Here is a 13,224-nt window from a genome sequence, read left to right on the forward strand (position 1 = left end):
ACATTCGAGAGCGAGAGTGTTCTTCGTGTTTATTTCCTCTTTTTCGTTGTTTTTAGCTTTACTTAGGGTTCTTTTAACACAAACGCTAGTTATGATCTAATTACCTATACCGCGATTATAGAAATATCCGGTATTTTGTGACCATCACCTGCCATCATTCTGCAGCTTATAATGATAGTTTAAGGGGAAGGTAGGTACATAGATATTGTGAATTGCATTATTAATGAACGTAACGTCCAGTTTTAACTGCCCCTTATTAAGTTTAATTGCGGGCCACTGTGTAGAATTAAATTTGCCTTTTTAAAGTAATGAGATAATAGCACTTCGGGCAGGAATATATTACATTAAACGTTTTCGTACTCATTTTTGTAATACTTTGGCGTTGAGCTTAAGTAAGTAGTTCTGGGGAGACTTCAGTTGAGGCAGTTTTGGTTGTCAGGAGTGCCAGTTTAGAGATGAGATACAAAAACTGCATAGTCTATGGTTTGCTTACCTCCGCATCTGATTTCTTCCCGCTTAAGTTCTGGATTATAGTAGGAAATGACTATTGATGTAGTGCACAGGGATAGCCAAAATTGATTCAAATCATAATCAAATCAGTCTTTTTAGTATGCTGCAGTCATGGATGAATTGGAGATAATTGTTAAATCAGACTGGAGTATACTGTATCCTGCATGAAATATTCCTATAAAATCGAGATGTGTCCAAAAAAACTAGCCACTTTCTTTAACAGGCGGTAACGTTGCACTTGTGAAAATACTATAGTTAAGAGAATAATATCGTATGCGAATAGGCAAAGTCATTAAACTCTAATAAATCAACAACTATAAAATCATTGAAAGGCAATAAAACTATGTATAAAACCAAAACTTCCAATTAATAAAACTAAAAATTTCTATTGAGAATAATTAACAAGCCTCATGCGTTCTATCTGCTATTGTACTACATTTCGCAATAACTTATAAAAATTCGCTCGGACTACATAACTTCCTATCAAAATTTTTAATAAGTAAAAGATAATAAAATTTGATAAACCCAAAAAACGAAAAAAAAACGTGGACGCCAAAAAATAATATACAGGGTGTCAAATTCAAAGATTTTATGTTTGATCCCCTATATATTTCACGTCTACAAGTGGAGTTTTTGGCGTACAATTCAGGGGCCTAGTCCGTTTTCCCTGCACCATGTGGTTTAGTTGGTGTGAATCAGCTAAAATTTTTGTTTTTTTTATGGGTTGTCTTGTGTATTTTGAGTCATCCCATTAGTAGCTTTCAAAAAAGTGTTTGAAGAATTTTACTTTCTTGCAATAAAGAAATATAAAAAAAGGCACGTTTGCCTTGACTTGACTTTCGTCCTATTGCACGAGTAAAGTGTTACAGCGATTCTCTGAGCACTTCTTGAAAAACCTCTAATGGTCTATGGAGTGTGGAACAGCCTGCATTAATTCAGGGGAAAACATTTTGCAATCCATGAGGGACCAAGGTTTTTAATAAATCTTAATAATTTATAAATAAAAGGAAAAACAAAAATGCCTTTTCCTTTTCCCTGGGGAAGTAGTTTGGCATTGAATGTGAACCTTCCCAAAGAAAATCAATGGGGTTTGCCTGGTCTCTCTGCTTCAGGTATTCGATGGTCATTCTACTTCATCATCATTCGAATTCGCATTTCTTCTAAGAAGAATCTGTGCAGGGGGTGCCCAATTCCAGAAGCACAATTTTTGGTCGGATTTGAAAACTACTCAACTATGCAACTTCGCATGCGTGCCGTCACGATTCGCAGCATCCCAATGGTGAGACTCGCATTTGGGATACCTTGTACCTACCCCAAACGATCAACTAAACTTGACTACAAATTGATAATTATAAAGTTAGATTATTTGTAATGACCCCTAATAGGTCGATGATTTTACGTTATGATTAACTGAAGAACGGTCATCAGAGTTGCAGATTGACCCTCTCGATTAGCTCTTTTGGTTTCCTGCTACGTTTCGTTTTGATTGAACATTGTTTAGAGCTCTAATTCAATAAAAGTGTCATAACTGATAAAGTCATCCTAATAAATTGCTCCCCAATTTGTTTACGCCAAAGAGGATATTACAGCTTTCCACAGCTACCTGTGGGAGGATGTGGGAAGCCAATAATTGAACCTTATTTTACTTTAGATTAGATAAAGTCCGTTGACAAACGAGGGGACAGACGTAAAAGAAGCCTTTTGCATTGTAAATATAATGCAAATTGAAATTTTAGCTCTTCTACGTGTTCGCATTGAGACATAGACGTGTCCAAGGCACTCCAAGGTGGCGACCTTTTGTCATGTCACGAAGATGCGCGTTTTCTGCATGCTTGGCCGGGTGCTAAGCGTTGCAGCGAATGAACTTTCAATGGAATGCGGCCCCCGAGGAACTACACCTGGACGATGGGTTTCTGTCTACCATAGCCCAGCACCATTAATTGGTCTCGTCTGTAGTTAGGTCTGTACGATCTGTTTCCATATCGGAAGAGATCATTCTCGCCACACTAGGACTTTTTTGGATTACATAAAAGTACGTAATCACTTTCATATTACGAGTCAGTACTACTGCGATTGCAGTAGACGTGTTTGATACCTTTATTGGTACAGGCACGTGCCGGTAACGGGCACTAGAAGTATGAAGTTTCGTGGTAACAAAAGTGCGTTATGGCATCAACGAATCGTGATTACGGAACAGCGCTTCATTAAAATCAATTTCCTCGACCATTATGAATGTGCGGTTGAATATGTTTGTTATATTATATTAAAACCTCCAACGACAGTAACCGCACTAATGATATAATGTATTCGTATATCGGGATTAGGCAACTGCACGAGATCTCACGAGACGATTTCCAGCTTTTACTCTTCGATTCTCGTACTGAACCCGTCAAGTAGTATTTGTCTCCATTTAAAAACCCATTAAGTAAACGTGATCTTCAACGCGTGTAGCCTGCTTTCTACCATTAAACGAGGACCTTCTTCTCCTCCATTGTTCCTTGCCCACATTATTGGCCATAATAGGCCTAATTTAAGTCTCTTAACAATAACCCGCGACTGCACAAGCGTAATTAAAGTCAACGGGGGGTCAGATCCGACCATAATTTGTTAAGATTGTTTTTCCCGAGTCGCCCCTCGAGTGGGTGGATTGAGATCGCGGACAAATAAATGCATTTCGACGTTATCGGTTCGGTAATGGAATTTTCGATGTTCTCATTGTGTCTAAATCGTGCGACGATCATGTGAAAGTTGAGGAGTTATGGCCCTCTGAAGCGCCCAGGGAGATAAGTGAGGTATGCGCTACCGCAGAGCCGTGAAAGATGATACGAAGAGTATCTAGACAGGTCGCAGATACTGCTTGCGCTAGAAAATACGGGGTGTTACAGAAATCCGAGCCGCTACTTTGAGAGCGTAGTTTGCGCGCCGATTTAGCATAAAAGGTCGAACATACGCACAGCGCTCCGCACTTGTACCCTCCGCCCTCACATCTATTTAGCCAATTTAGTAGGTAGGTCAGTAAAAAGTGTTTGAAATGATAAACACGTTAAAAATTATCATGAGAATAACCCACAACAACAATGACAAAGTTGCTAGTGCAGTAATTTGTGTTATTTGGCTGCAACGCCCGTGCGGTAATACTGGAGATCGGCATTCTACTTTTTTGTTTTTTATTTTTGTCAGTTACACGAAATTGCAAAATTGAAATTCGTGCTTCATGTTGAAAACCGCTTTAAAATAGCAATTTTTGCGTGTAATTTCGGCAGGTGGTTCGGGTTCGGGTAACAACCGCTAAAGACCCATTTGCATGGTAAAATTCGAATCTCAAAATGTTTTCAGATTTATGTATGTTTTTCGTTGAAAATTTTTGGGTAATTTTCGGAGGTGGATGTCTGTTCAGTGGTGTACCCCGGAATTACCGTTTTTTTGGAAAGCCCTCCTATTTTGAGTCGCGTGACGTAAAGTAGTTTCTTACGATTAACTTAATCTGATACTTTGTTGTTTTTTTTTTTTACATTTTTGGCAATAAAAAAAAATTAAATAGGCAGGTTTCCATAGCCACTAATATTTTTCAAAGTTTTATGTCGTTATTTTGAAGACTGGAGGATCGGTAAAATGGTTTTAGGTCGGCGAAACATTGCTTTCAGATAGAAACATTAAATGGAAAGCCTACGCTTTCTCGCTTGTCGTAAAGGAAATGTTAGATCGGTTAGACTGTTTGAGATACTCAAATGGCGACTACACGTAGTTAATTTCTGGATCATATAAAGGTATCTAAGAAACTGCATCTATATACTTCAGAAAAATTTTATGAAGTATTTTCGCAGCTCCGCGGTGCTGAAACTGAGTTTAGCGATTCTTTAACCTGAACTAACATCAATATTTTGTGTTGGTGGTATATCGAATTACAAGGTCTAAAGTTTTAAAATAATCATGAATAAGTTCCTATGAAATCGCTATGCATAAAACGATTATCAATCAATTTCCAATTGGACAAGTCTTCCTTGAATTTCAGTTAGCCTAGCTGGCTCATTTGCAAATGTATTACTGTTTTAATTAATCGTTTAGAAGCGTGTGTTTTTGGAATCGTAAACAAATTTCTCATACACATAAAATTCCTGCATCATCAAATCGTGGTTCGTTTCAACCATCCGAGGTTCTAAGAATATTCAAGTGGGTTTTGTTCTAGAATTTCAGGCGTTTTTTTCGGGATTTTCCAGGAATTCCGGGAAAAGCCCCATAGTTATGCATATCAGCTTCAAATCATCGAATCGCAATTATCTACATCGAAATCGTTTAGCTGGCTCATTTGCAAATTTACTACTGTTTTAATTAATAACTTAGCAGCGACGTCATTGGGGTCATAGACAAATTTTTAATGGATATAAAATTCGCGAATTTCAGGTTTTTCTTTGAAATTTCCAGGAAAAGTCTAATAATTATGCCTGTTAGCCGGCACCAAAGCGAAATAATTTCGCGTCAACAATGGAGGGCACAATCGTTCGATTGTGCGCTTATTAGAATAGAGGCACAAAATAGCATGTGGGCTTATTAGGAAATTCACACTAACCGACAAAAACCTTAAAGCAAATTCAAATTTATTCGCCCAATTATGGAATAAATAAATTGCAGACAAACCGCATCGAAACGACCTTTGAAGGCGCTTATTACTGCCGCGCCAAGTACAATACCCGTTAGAAATTTTATCCTCTTTCCAATCTGGTTTTCCGAGAATTCAGTGCGGGCCTAAGGCCGTAAGTACGGACAGAGGGCAGTACCTAAACCATTATTTTCAGTACCATAATAGTTTGCACTTCGTTTCGAAAGCGCCGCAGCCACACGCAGATTGCATGGGAGTAGATTGAAGTTTGCTTGCGCCTTTGAGAGCTTTAGTGCGTGACTCTTTGTGCCATGTTTCAAGGTTTGTTTTCACCTTCTATAATTAACTTAAAGTTTATTCTGGAGTCGGTTAGTGTGATGTCACTGCTTAGGAAAGTTAAAACCAAGTAGGAAATACTTTCTCCTGCTTGTAAGTAAAGAGTAGGTATGATGTTATCCTCCATCATTCGAGGTAAAAATAGTTAGCTGTAGTCTATGTAGGTACAAGGAAATGCATTGACCTTATCTTTTACAATTTGGGGGCCCATATATCAGCACTACCTACTGCGAGTCTACCGTGTTACAAATTTTTAGTTTGTTGATAACAAATTTGACCTCAGTCTAAAACGCTGTGTTATTGAGCTCTGCTTCAGTGACTTGGAACCATTGCTAGTGATTAAATTGAATGTGTTAATGTAAAAATTACAAAAAATCCAACAGGACCGTAATTAGAAAGAAAAGCCGATGATCGTTCTTGACCAACGAACTGTCATAGAGTGAAACCAAGACTGTCATGTTGATACTGATACAAAACCGCAATGGGAAATTTCACTCGTTAAATGTTAGCTAAATTAGTGACGTACCTCACGACTCTTTAAAAAAAAAGAAAATCCGGTTGTTCCGATTAATGATTATAAACATTTTGTTTCTCGCCGCGCTATCACACGAACGAATCATCTAAGAAACGATATCGCCAGGAAAACATACAAAAAACATCTTAACCGGCCTTTGGTGAGAGTACGAGTCCTAGACTGAAAGATAACGAGGCTAATATACGCGAAACGAAATAATATACAGTGTGTCTAACACAAAGATATACCAGATGTCGAAGATTTTCCACTGATGGTGAAAAGAGCATTGAATTCATCTAATTATAGAAAAATCTATGAAATGAAAAAATGAGTTTTCACGGCAGGCCCCACGAAAAGGGCGGCAAGATACGTCTTGACGCCTGAAAAACCGCCCAGTGGGTCAATATGTTGAAAATATTAAAATATCTTATTATATATTGTGTATAGAATTGTCTGATAGGTAATACTAGTTTTTCCTACTTAGATCGGGTTTCCACTGGTTATATGTATGTGGTTAATGTGGTTTGGATTTTGACCATTTCGAACCACTTCTGTAGCCTGCGCGTTTATTTCTGACCCATATTTTTGTGGAGCCTGCCATGGTGACTCATTTCTTCATTTCCGAGATGCGGCACAGGCCGAATCCATCGAATTGAACTTCGTAAAAGAAGTTCAAGCGCGGAGAATTGTGGTTAATTGCACTAGAACTCTCCAAAACGACGATATTGCTTAAGTAAAAATGACATTTTTAAGCAAATATATATACAAATATTTGCTTAAAAAATCAATACAAAATTACATAAATAGAAAGCTCGATGAGGATTTTTGAACAATTGGGAGAAGTTTGCTTTTCTACTTGCTAAGTTAATAAGACTTGGAGGAACAATAATAATTTAAAGGTTCGTAAGGCATCAAATGCATTGTATTCATCGATAAGTTGGTTCAAGTAAAGAAACGAAATGGAGAGGAAAAGTCGCTCAAGGGTCTAACCGCGGCGAAACCAAATAATATACAGCGTGGCCAATACAGAGATATACTTCGTTCCCAACATTATCCAGTAATATTTCGAACGTTCACTTACCAAGTATCAGTGACACGACACTCATTTTCGGTCAGTGAACATCATCAAACGACACCCACGTTCAGTCACCGAATGTTACCAAAACTAGAGACACCTCTCACCGGTTTTCGAACCAAAAGAGCACTTTATACGCCGATTAGTAATTCCGAATTACGAACGTCTCGTTGGTTACCACCCTGACAAACCACTGAATCATCTAAGAAACGATATCGGTGCGAAAACATACAAAAGCCTCTACAATGTGTTTTTTGCAAAGTTACCAGCAATGGCTCGAACCTTACCAACGATACAATGCATTCCAAACATAAAAAAAAAATTTTACAACCTTTTTTGCTAGCGAAAAACTCCCGGTCGATTCACTGGTACCGATCCACGGTACTGGTTCACGAAACGAAATAAAATGTATTCGAATAAACATATTTCTCCCTATTAGAATTAAGAAAAGTTAAAGCGGTGAAGAATAATTTCATTTTGGTTCATCCTCATGCTGGACGTATGATTTCAGCACACCCTGCATATGACTTGTTATCAAATTTCTACATATCGGAGATAAGGGAGGTTAATTCGGTAAATGAAATGAAGCTTGAAAAGAAACATTAAACAAAATCGTGAAAAGCTTTCTTTGAAGGTTTCACTAGAACATGGCAAATACTTTAATGATACCTTCATAAGAAAATAATTGAGGTTTCCAGGCTAAACGGAATAAGAAATCGAAACAAAAATAATAATAAATTTTTTGTTACACCTTGTGGAACCAGCGACCTAGAAATTTATATTGTTCACATAGGACCCATAAAAATGGTTCGAGGCGACTATGTTCAAAATTTCATTTGGGCGCCAGTTGAAATTTAAAATTGATCGGGGTCCAAGATATGGAGGTTCAAGGCGGTCCATGTATTTACCGCTTTTAGTTTTTTAAATAGTCCTCATACCTCCCTTTCCAGAAATTATTTTTCCCTTACATGCGGAATTACCAATCTCGATATCGGCTGACTAATTGCTCAAAGATTTCAAAATGGAAATTGGGTGCAAAACGCTGCGCACGTGAGAAAAACTATTATCTGCTGTATTATTTACTTTTTCTCCCGTCACTTATTTGAAAAAAGTGCCTTGATAATGCCTCATTTTCAGCTTTCTGCGATGATCGTTCTCTGAATTATTCAGCATAAACGAACATCGAACTTTTTGTTTTTGTCCGAAAGTAGCCGGAACTGTCGCATCTCGACGCATCGTTTTATCGGTGAATTTTTTTAAAATTTAACCATCTTCGCATCTCACCATTTGCGATATTGCCATGCGGAAAGCGACGCTTTACCGCATGCCGATAGGCGTCGCAACCGAGTGCGTTAAGGACGCTACCGCATGTGTTATGTATTGGGTTGTTCGATAATTAATGTCGTATTTTTTATATTTTTTCAAAGTGAATACACTTGTATTAATAATAAATGTTAATCAATGATGTAGTGGCCATCTTGGTGGACGACCTTTTGCCATCTTTGGGCAAGTTGGAAAATTCCTCGTTCGTAAAAGCCTTGATTTTTATGAGTAAAAAATTGATTTAACTCATTTTTTACGGCTTGATCAGAATCGAAATTTTTACCATTCAAATGATTTTGAAGAGAACGAAACAAATAATAATCTGATGGCGCCAAGTCAGGGCTATATGGTGGATGATGTATCGGTTCCCAGTTTAGTTCCAATAATTTTTGACGCGTTATTAAAGACGTATGGGGTCTAGCGTTATCATGATGGAACAGTGCCCCTTTGCTATTGGCGAGTTCGGGACGTTTTCTTTTGATTTCTTCGTTCAATTTCGATAGCTGACGATAGTAAACATTCGAATCAACAGTTTGGTTTCTCGGAAGCAGTTCAAAATAAAGAATACCCTCGTAGTCCCACCGCACAGATAGCAAAATTTTCTTTTGATGAATATTGGCTTTGGACCTCGATTGCGCAGGTTTATCTTATCAGGTCCATGATCGTTTTCGGACTACGTTATCGTAGACAATCCATTTTTCATCACCCGTTATGACTCTTTTTAGAAGTGGGTCGTTTTGGTTACGATTCAGCAAAGAATCGCATATGTTAATGCGTTGGGTGAGGCGAATTTCCTTCAATTCGTGAGGAACCCAAACATCCAATTTGCTAACGTACCCGAGCTTTTTTAAATGCAGAGAAACGGTTGAATTCGACATGTTCAACTTTTCTGTTATCTCTCGAGTTGTCATACGCCGATTAGCTTCGATTAAGGCCTTTATTTTATCGTAATCAATGGTGATTGGGCGTCCAGCGTGTGGTGCATCTTGGACATTAAAATTTCCGGAACGAAAGCGAGGAAGCCAACGCTGGCACTGGCGTTCGGTAAGGCAGTTCTCACCATAAACTTCTCACAACTTCTTCTGAGCTTGTACTGCATTTTTGCCCTTTCGAAAGTGAAATAATGTCGATAATGCTCACTTTGATTGTCCATCTTCAATTCAAATTTTAAACAACTTCTTGTTTACTGATTACGTTCAATTTTCGATCGAAAAAAGTCTAAAACATAACCTTTAAAATGGCATATAATAATATAAGCGACGAGATCACTATTACTCGATACGTATAAAATAAGCAATCTATGAGAATAAAATGACATTCATTATCGAACAACCCAATACAACATTTTCCCTACGAGCGCACTTACCCGTGTTAGCTCTGTTGTTTTCCGCAATTTAAATTAAATACATGTATGTTTTAATTTATTCGGTCAAGATCTTAATCCGTGTGATATTTTCCAAATGATATTTCCTTAGTCTTCTACGCGCAATTACAATAATATCGTGTCTAGTTATTTGATTAAATGCGGTTAAAAAATTAACGAGCATTATTGCCCGTTTACGGCGCGTTGTCGTGAGCGACGGGCCGTAAAGATATAGCAAGGCCTGCTGAAATTGTTATATTCACCCGCATGGAAACTAAGATGTAAACAAACAGTTTCGGTGCACTTGTGCGTAAACATGTTTTGGGATTATAAAATTAATTTTTTTTCGTTTTGTGTAAACACCTTTAGAGAAAAACGCGGATTGCTAATAACGTGTCACACTAATTTTTTTTTGCTCACCACGTATACGCCCGGACGAGCTGGTAAAATGCGAAAGAAAAAGTTAGGTAACAGTACCGTAAACGGTTTTCGCGCCGATCGTTCTGATTTTTTAATATGTTATTCTAAAGGTCATTTTGAACAACTTTTCTAAAGGGACAAGGGCGCGCAAATGCCTCTTTCACACTTTTTTTAGGTTGAACATTTTTCCAAATCCAACTGTCTTACGGGATCGTGGAGCGAATAGCGGAGCTGGGTGGGGTCAACTGCTCCACTATGGGTATGTAATATTTTGTCGTTGCTTTAAAGATCTGAAACGTTGTTCATAATTACCTCACTCAGCACTCCAATTCACTCCATGAATCCCGAAAGATACTTCACTTAATCGACTAAAATACTAGCGTGGCCCCTGCGCAAGAAAGATACACAAAAATTTTACAATTTATTTTAATTGCAATCGCAATTGAAAAAAATACAAATTCTGATCAAAATAAGAAAATGAAAAACATATTCTTGATAAGAACTGAAACTAAACGAAATAAATTTCCTTTACTGAGGTGATCTGAACTAACCTAAACTAAATGAAATAAATTTTCTTACTGAGGTAGATGTAAATTTGCAATTTCAATAGAGAAATAAAAATGGAAATGTGTTACCTCACCTTACCTTATCTTACCTTACCTTACCCCACCCAGCACCCCTATTCGCTCCACGTTCCCGTAAGACAGTTGGATTTGGAAAAATGTTCAACCTAAAAAAAAGTGTGAAAGAGGCATTTGCGCGCCCTTGTCCCTTTAGAAAAGTTGTTCAAAATGACCTTTAGAATAACATATTAAAAAATCAGAGCGATCGGAGCGAAAACCGCTTACGGTATAATTACCAAAAGTCATACTTGAGCTGTTTCGGCAACTTTCGGAAGGCGAAAACACTTATGCGGTTTTTTAGAATACATTGATGTCGGTACGACAAACTCGTTTCACCCTACTCATTTACCATCAACATTATATTTTTAATGTTTATCTGAAAAAATAAAAAAAATTAAGTAACTGTAATTATCCGGTATATGGGGGACTACCAGTTTTCTATTATGGTATTCGGGCGAATAGTTAAAATTGCGCTCGTGAAACTGCGCCCATTCATGGCTCATAATGCCACAGGAGAACAACGATCATTTAAAAACTCTCGATGATAGAATGATCGGTGTCAAACTTTCGCTACTGGGTGTTCGCTTAAAGATTTAAAAAAAAAATCCAGATCCGTATTTACAAAATTGTTTTCATCTTCACTCTTTCTAAGGCATAAAAAATTAACGGCTGCTTCAATTTCGAAAACCAAAGGCCATGCGGGATGGGTATTGGGTGGAGGGCTCTAAATATGGCGTGTTTTGTCGAATCCCTTTCCGTTTCAAATCTGCGCGTTTAAAAATTTCGTTTTATTATCGCGCCCTTCTTGAACCTAAATAAGTAATAACAATAATCCAGACCATCGTTTCACATCGATTAATAATATTTTTAAGTGATCGTGGATAAAATTGCTGACTTGTCATAAGCGGTGCAATTAGAAATGTATTTTGCACCAAAGCAGGTAAGTTTCTGGGAAAGTATCAAGGTAAACACACAGCATCAAGAATTATTGATTCTTCTAATTAGTGCTAATAACATGCGGTTAATGAATACGTATTTCAACTTGTTGACTTTTTCCTCAGCAAATCAATAAAGATCGACATTGCACCTACAATCACCCCGATAAAGACTTTCATGGAAACTTTCCTCTCAGGCGTGATTAGTAACTCACTCACCAATCACAGATTCGGTAATCTCAATACATAAACCCAGCCCCTTTCTCTCTGTATCCCTCTCTACTGTCCTATTTAATAAGTAAACATTAATCTTCGAATGAGGCTTAATAGGCCTTAAATGTCCTCAAGTTGAAATGATCTTGTTGATTAATCTTATGGCAGACTGCATAATTAACGTGCACGTTGAACGAACGTACATACGCTTGGCTTACCCTGTTAATGGAATATTTCTGGATATCCTGTTGATGCGGTAATTTCGGTCATGCTCCAAGAAATAAATAAACTCATTTCACGAATACTGTTAAGTAGCTGGAAAGATTTAGCAAAGGACAATAAGCCTAAAGAATACTCCTGACGTGTGTTGGTTGGATTAGCGCCTTCCTGAGTGGGGCCCCTCGGCTTTGGAGGAAGTCAAATACGGCGTGGACTAATGGATTAGTACACGTTTCCCGTTACGACTGTTGCACTTTGATGTTTTATTGGCGCCCTATTTTTTAGTGCCTTATTGCTCCTAACGCATTAAGTAAATACCGAAATGTAAGAAGTAAGTTGTAAAACCGGTCGTATCACTATGTTCCAAAAGAATACTTTATCCGCCCATCAAAGTCTTTATGAGGATCTCGGATTCCGACTCTTCCGAGAGAGAGGATTATTACTTCGTTGTAGCCGGTTATATCACTTTATTACCCGAACCGAGGCATGGATGAGTGAGTTTTGTGTATAATATTATATGGGTAATTAATTATGGTACAAGGAACTGAAGAAATCAGTGTTTCTGGTAAATGGTTCAAAGCTTGAGATGATTTATTTCAGAAGTGTTGGTACCTAATTTTCTTCGGTGTATTTGTTGCGAAGTACGCCTGGGTTTACTGGAAAGTTGATCTTTATGCGTCAAAGTCGACAAAGTCCGTGAAAAACTCGTCCTCGTAGAACGAATGTAAATGTTTACTGTGTTAAAGACATATGTGCCATTGTATGTTCATATTACGCGAACATCTGGAGCAATAATTATACAGCCATGAGGCAAGTAGATTAACAAGCTGTTTATTATGTTTTTATATTCTTTAGCGTAAATATGCTTTGGCCTGCAAACTATCCAGATTTAGGCTCACCGTTTTCTTTTCTCGCCAATTCTGGCGTCTTTCGGTCACTGCGGCTTTAGCTTAATGTAGGTGGGCAATACCGGTGTTCACCGCGGTCCTCCCTTATTTAGATTTATATCGATTTGCAAACAATAATGTCAATTATCATATTAGTGTCAAGTTCAAACTGTATTGTTATCGGATCAATGGTTTATTTTTAACATTGT

This window comes from Euwallacea fornicatus, chromosome 17 (genome assembly GCF_040115645.1).
Source record: "Euwallacea fornicatus isolate EFF26 chromosome 17, ASM4011564v1, whole genome shotgun sequence".
Lineage (NCBI taxonomy): Eukaryota > Metazoa > Arthropoda > Insecta > Coleoptera > Curculionidae > Euwallacea > Euwallacea fornicatus.